General features: G+C 38.0%; 1 non-coding gene across 1 annotated transcript; it reads right to left on the reverse strand.

Annotated features, from left to right (window-relative positions):
• Positions 1-5,919: 5,919 nt before the first annotated feature.
• LOC116592187 lies at positions 5,920-6,021 on the reverse strand. The gene has a single exon (XR_004286360.1). It is a non-coding gene; the product is annotated as a U6 spliceosomal RNA (small nuclear RNA).
• Between the last annotated feature and the right edge of the window lie 1,437 nt (positions 6,022-7,458).

Consider the following 7,458-nt stretch of genomic DNA (forward strand, 5'->3'; position numbering starts at 1 on the left):
GGACCTGCATTCAGCTACTGTTAACGGAGATGTACCTAAAGTGAGTGAATAGGCCAAAGACGGTAGAGTGGTTTCTGAAGTTACTAGGGACTTGGGTTTCTTTGATCTTTTCCCTTTACTATCCTTAATCCTCAAGATCACAGCGTAGATGTTGGAGCTCTAGCAAGAAGAAAATATTGGCTGCAAGGCCATCCTTCTCCCCATTTAAGGAACTTTCCTCTTTACCCCCTACAACAACTACAACTACCGTTTGAAACACATCCACACCCAACTCCAAGGAAACCTGAGAATATCTTTATTAAAAAGAGGGAAATGGATATTGGGTAGGCAATGAAAAGAACAAAAACATCATTAGCAATACGAGTATGTTAGTGCTGGCTTTTTAGTGTCAAGTTTTAGAAGTTGGTTGAGTGCAGGAATTCTTGGTAGAAAAATTAATACACAATTCCCTAAGTTACACTTGGGAAATGTAAAGAATGTTAGTGTGGTTGAAGAGTAGAATACTTGGGAAAGTGGTAGATGAAGCAAAGCCAAGGCAATCCTTTTATAGTCAATATAGCTTCAAGGTTAGAGCTCAGACTTGTGTCAAAATGCCTGCATGACCTTGAGAAATGAGTTAACTATCTTGTTCCTCATATGTGAAATGGGGGATAATAGCCATACCTACTCTCACTGGGTTGTTATGAATATTAACAGATAAAACAGGAGGAAACCCTTAGAAATCATACTAAAATATAGTCATTATTCAGTACGTAGTATCAACTGCTAGCCATCTGAGAAGAGTTTTGCAGGTGTCCGTGTAAGGAACAGCAATGCCGTTAACTAGGTGATTCTGATCCACCAAAGGGTCTGGCTAATGAGATATGTTTTTTAAGAAGATAACATTGTCTGGTGTGGTAAGATTTAGACTGTTGTCAAGGAGGCTCAGAAGACATTTCATGTGAAACATGAGATTCTCAACTAAGACAAGGAAATCGGCTACATTTTAGATTTTTGATAATATTGCCAAATTCCTTGTTGGAATACTGACAATTTCAACTACGACCAAGATGTAAGTGACATCTCACAAAAACTTAATGAACATGTTCATCTTTCTCCTTGAATGTTTGCCCATTTATTAAGTGAAATGATGTGCTTATTTTATTTGAAATTCTTTTTTTTTTAATATTTGTCATAAGTTTATTAGCTCTCCATTTTCTGTGTATGTTTATCAGTTCATGTCATTTTCCACTTATATATTAAAAACAATGCTTCTCCTACCATTTCAGTGAGCGCTTCATGTATAAATGTCTTGAACCACTTACATGCCCTATTTGTTTCCAAGATTAAAGGCTGCATGGTCCTCAAAAGAGGACCTCCCCTGATTTAATTATTAATACACCAAAAAAGAGGCAGGAAAGAGAAGACATTCTGAGGAAAAATGGTATTGTGGGAAAAGCCATGTAAACCCTCCTCCCAAAAGTCAATGTTATTTTTAGTAAATCCTACAGAGTTCCAAAATATTTTGAAGAGTATATTTATGGAGAGAATATGAACACTTGCTAAGTCCTGCTTTGAGGTCTGTAGGGAGTAAAATCAGAATTTTCTCACAGAGAAACCAATCATAGGTTACCTTGTTAAGGTTATTCTCATGCATTTTATATAATTGATGTCATTATAAATTGAAATATTTTCCATTATGATTTCTAAGTGGTTATTTCTGGCATATAGGCAAGCAGTTTTATATGATTTTAATGTATTCTTAGAAATCCTGAGTTTTTCAGTTGATTGTCTTGAGTGCTAACAATGATTTTTGTAATTATAATTCTTGTGTGCTAAGTCAATGAGGGGGTATTATTTAGATAAATAAGGATCAAAAAGTAATATTTTATCATAAATTATTAGACCATACTTTTAGTATTTTTATTCTCCTTGAAATATTAATGTCTTATGTCAACTTAGAGTTAAAATGAGGCTTCTGAGAGCTGTAATTATTATTGTGAATGGTCACATATCTTTGTAACATTTACTCACAAATTTTATTAAGTCTATTTAGTATACAAAATGCATGCCAGATTGGAAAACTTGCCAGGGGAAGCCGAGATAAGATACCAAGAGCAGGAATTAAAAAGCTAGTTTCCCAACTCACAGCACATCTGTCACCAAACGTACGAGGTTTTTTTGTCCTCTCTTATTAAACCATCCTGACGTTAACTACATTCAGTTAGCACAGACTAGCAGTAAGAGCTCAGTTCCACAAGATCTTCCCTTACTGCAGATGACAATTACAAATCCTAAGTTATCACATGTACTTCTGACAAATCAACTCTAGATAGAATGTCCCCCCCAACACCCTCCTTGGGTTCAATAATTTGTTAGAATGGCCCACAGAATTCTGAAAGGCACTTCAATCACTACTGCTCATTTATTATAAAGACTATAATTCCAGAACAGCCAAATGGAAGTTATGCATAGGGCAGAGTATGTGGGAAGGGGCAGAGCTCCCCTATCCACTCTGGGCAGGCACACCACCCTTCCAGCACCTCATGTGCTCACCAACCCAAAAGCTCTCCAAACCTCTTTAGTTGGGGTTTTTATGGAGACTTCATTATATAGGCACGATTGATTTAATCATTGGCTATTGATTAAATCGTTGACTAATCAGTGGTAATCCACTCCACCTCCAGCTCCTTTCCCTCCCTGGAGGTATGGATGGGGCCCGAAAGTTCCAACCCTCTAAACACATGGGTGATGGAACTGGCAACCAGTTCCCCATCCTTAGGGTATTTCCAAAAGTCACTTTAAAACATACAGCCAGATGTGGTGGAAAGGGACTTGTTACAAATAACAAAAGAGGCTCCTTTCACTTTTATGTTCCAAAATTGAGTCAGTGGTCAGGGGCAAATGTTACAACAAAAGATGTTCCTATTGTTCTTATCATTTAGAAAATTATAAAAATTGGGAGCGCCTGGGTAGCATAGTCAGTTAAGTTTCCAACTCTTGGAATGGCTCAGGTGGTGATCTCAGGTCGTGAGATCTAACCCGGAGTTGGGCTCCATGTTCAGCACAGAGTCTGCTTAAGATTCTTTTGCCCCTCCTCCCTCTCTAAAATAAGTAAATAAATCTTTAGAAAAAAGAGGATCACAAATATTTTAGGAGCTCTGGCCAAGAGCATGGGATGAAGCCCAAAATACATGTTTCTTATTATATCACAATATCACAGGAATAAAACTTAAAGATAATAAGTTGAACCTTATGCAATATGCATTGTTCTGATCCAATTAAACACCCATCTTCAGAATCATAAGGAAATAAAAACTGGAAAACAGCACATTTAACAGAAATACGATTTGGCCAAAAAGAACATGTGCACTCTGACATACTGTGATTAAAAATACTTAAATCATTTGAGGGCACCTGGGTGACTGTCAGTTAAATGTCTGGGACTGAATCCGACACTGGGCTCCCCACTCAGTGGGGAATCTGCTTCTTCCTCTGCCCCTCCCTCCTCCACTCAACCTTGCTCTCTCTCTCTCTCTCTCACAAAAATAAATAAAATCTTTAAAAAAATAAAATTAAAATACTTAAATCATTTGAAAGAATGGTCTATGCAATTTTTTTTTGTCTGCTTAAAAGAAATTTCTCATTATAGATGGTTAAAAAAACAAACTGGTAACTAAGCAATATGTATAATTCCAACCGTGTGTTCATAGGTTAACAGAAATTATCTCTACATTAGAGAATCACAAGTAATGGCCTTTTCTTTCTTTTTGTCCACTTAGATTTTCAAAACTTTTGACAAAAAAAAAAATCTACAAATTTTGACATCAGGGAAAAAAAAATTCTGTTAAAGAAAACCTACCATAATGCCTTGTTTCAGTTTCTGTAATTCCATATTACAGGTAGAAATTCATTTTTTAAAAGATTTTATGTGTTTATCTGAAAGAGGAAGAGAGAGAGAGCACAAAAGCATGGAGGAGGGGAAGAAGGAGAGGGAGAAGCAAACTCTTTGCTTAGTAGAGAGCCTGACGTGGGCTCGATCCGAGGACCCAGGATCTGAGACTAAAACAGATACATGCTTAACCAACTGAGCTACCCAAGCACCCCAGTATTATAGGGAGAAATTTAGATAAATTTAAGATAAAACGAAGTTAGACCATCCAGGTGAGAATTTCTGATCAGAGAAGCACTACACATTTTGAGAAAACATGATTGTTATTACAATTGCAAACTATTTTTAAGTGAGCCTCAAATCTTGAGAAAATGGGCTTCCTCCTGAGAGAATCTTCATGTTCTTTATCATCCTGGCTCAGACAGAATGTTTACCAGAGTTGCTTTTTTTTGCAGTTTTCTGGACAATTGATTGACAACTCAAGATGGGACAGGAAGAATGGAGTTAAATGAAAAGCCTTAGCAGAAATATTGTGTGTGTATGTGAGTGTGTGTGTGTGTGTGTGTGTTCAAGGTATGGGTCAGTTTCTTATCTAAAAGCAAATTCCGGGGTGTTTGGGTGGCTCAGTTGCTAAGCACTTGCCTTTGGCTCGGGTCATGGTCTCAGGAAACTGGGATCAAGCTCCACGTCAGGATCCCCACTTAGCAAGGAGCCTGCTTCTCCCTCTCTCTCTCTCTCCCTCTGCCCCTCCCCACTGCTTGTTCTCTATCAAATAAATAAAATCTTAAAAAAAAAAAAAAAAGCAAATTCCTTTTTTGGTCTTTAACTATTTCTCAAATACCACGTCCCTGTGTTTTTAAATTCATGTATAGCTTAAAGATTTGAGTTTCTCCATTTTCCTAGCAGGAAAATGCAACATGACTTTATCAGTAAGTAAAATTTTATATTTTTTTTATTCATTTATTAAAATGTCTTTAAAAAGTAACTTTTCCTTTTTGATAGAGTCTCATGGACTGGAAATAAAACTGCTAACACATTCTTTTTCTAGTCTCATTTTTCACTGAAATAGAGAACTTCAAATAACATGTATCAATCCACTAAATGTAGAATAGCCAAGTGAAAGAGGAAATCTCATTAATCCCATTACTCCTTTGTTTCTCTGTTCTGCTACTTTGGTTACGTCCTGGACGCTGACACAGGAATGCCTCCTGGCATCCATCTTAGAATGTGGGTCTGCTTTTGCGGAGATCGTTGTACATGTAGCTGTGGTGGGAAGTTATTTTCATATCCTGTCACTGCATTTAACCAAAAGTGACTGAGCATTCAAGTCGAATTCTGTGGAAAACAAGACCATAGCGTACTTTGAAAATGAACATTAGCCTTGCAGGTGTTAAATTAAACAAGGAGGCCAGTAGACTGAGGTGGTTCTAATACCTTGTACTAGGCTGCTGAAGCAAACCAACCCCTAAGCCTAAAATGTGTCAAGGTTACGAAATCAAAACCTAAAGACAACCTGTCACAAACAGCCATCCTGACTTTCCCAAATAAGGCGAATGCCTAAATGATAGCCAATTAATATATTCTTGCTTTGCTTCCACTTCTCTTCACAAGTCTTTCCCTTAACTGCTGTCAGCAAAGCACTCCCAGCCACTGAAATTCAGTGCTGGCCCAATGGAATCCACTTCTGTTCCAATAAACTGAAATTTTTTAATATACCTCAGTTTATAGACAAAAGTCAACTTCTACCATTCATATTAGCTACAGCATGAGTTAACATGGCACTTTTTTGGAAGAATGACCGTAATCAAATCTTTATTTTTATAGCTGTATAAATGTGATCCAAATGTATCCACCACTACTTTTTCAAAAAGAAACATTCTATAAATAAGTAAACCGCATCTGCTCACTGATGCATGTGTGGACTCCCTAGATGTCTCATTGGGCTTAATTATAGACCATTCACAGTAATACATTTTCAGTGTAAAGTGTAACATAATGTTAAGCCATTTTAGCTTTCGCCCATACATGTTGTACTTCTGGCTGAAAGTGCAAAAGAAAAATACTTCACAAATTTGCATTTCATCCTTACCCAAAGGTCATGCTAATCTGTATACTGATCTAAATTTAATATACACACTGGCAAAGCAAGTCCAATATGGAACTTTTAATAAAAGTGAACATCGAAATACTTTAAAACAATGCTGCGTTGTTATTTTGGGTGACTCAGTGGTCAAAGTTCTCTGTGGCTAGAGCACACTTTAGGCATTTCTTCTCCTTTCTCTGCACAAACATCCAATTATCTGGAAAACTTTGACTAATTAAATGGCTGGAGAGTAGGCTTTTGCTCCTCCATGTTGGATAAGCAGTGCATATCAAGGGCCTGGAGCTGACATTTCTGAGCCACAGAGCTGTAGTGACAATTATTCAATCTTTTTGAGAGACAAAGACCCAGTGTTCTAGCCTGATCGGGTAAGGTTACTGTCCCTGCTTGGCTAATGGGAATTCATTTGCTCCAAATCCAAAAGGTTCCAGAATTTGAGATAGGGGAGCCAAAGGGACTCCATTTCAGAAAACACTGGCTGTGTCATTTCTCTGCTAAGCCCTGTTTCTGAATAAGCCAAAGAAGGTATGTTCCCACTTCAAGGGGAAAGCAAAAAAGTTCACCTTTCTCTGAGTTTTGTCCTAGCCCCCAAACACTCGATAACGTCTAAGAAGAGCCAGATCCCAAACCTGTTCCGGGATATAAGCTTTGAGCAAAACTCTGGGGAGGCTGGCATCAATACCCTCTACTTTTGCTGGTTTATAGAATAACAACTATTGTTCATCTGACACTCGCCTCTGATTGGACCCTACCCTGGACTCCTACAGGAGCCATATTCCAGACCCCTTTCCAATGTAAAACCCTAGCCTCAACCAATGAGACTCATTCTCCTTTCCTTTCCAATTCTCCCAGACACTCCTTCTGCTCTTCTCTGTCACTCATGTTACTCAATAAATTCTGCTTTCACTTTCTTTGGTTCATCTTTGATGTCTGTCCTGCATGAAGCCAGGGACTCTCTTGACTGGTCCTACAGGCCCCTCCCCTGGGTCCTCAGACCTAGCCTGCCTGCATCAAATTCATTTAAGATATGAAAACAAGTCGTTTTAAGGCAATGGAGTTCTGAATCATGATAAGCTGATGTTTTGAGGTTTTTCTGCCTCTTAGAACACACACATCCTGGTTTAAGATTCAAACCTCTGGACACAATTACGGTTGACCAGTAGGCTTTTTAGCTGACAAATGACGGACCGATTTGGAAGTCAGTTCTTAAAGCCCCCAGAGAGCAACATGCCGATATCCCCAAGCTTTCAGCTCCTAGATTTTCTACATAGTTTTTACAAAAGAAACACCTCGGGTGTACCAAAGCTTTGTGTAATAAAATCTTTCAGAGCAGCCTGAAAAATACAACTCTTCCCCACCTGGATTCAGTTGTAGGTTAGAGCATATTTAATTTCAAGTCAATAGATTCCCTGCGCATCAGCACTTAAGGGATTAAAGACAAGTCTAGTTTTGTTGCCCTAAATGTACTGTTATTGTTATCAATTTA

Source organism: Mustela erminea, chromosome 5 (genome assembly GCF_009829155.1).
Source record: "Mustela erminea isolate mMusErm1 chromosome 5, mMusErm1.Pri, whole genome shotgun sequence".
Classification (NCBI taxonomy): Eukaryota; Metazoa; Chordata; class Mammalia; order Carnivora; family Mustelidae; genus Mustela; species Mustela erminea.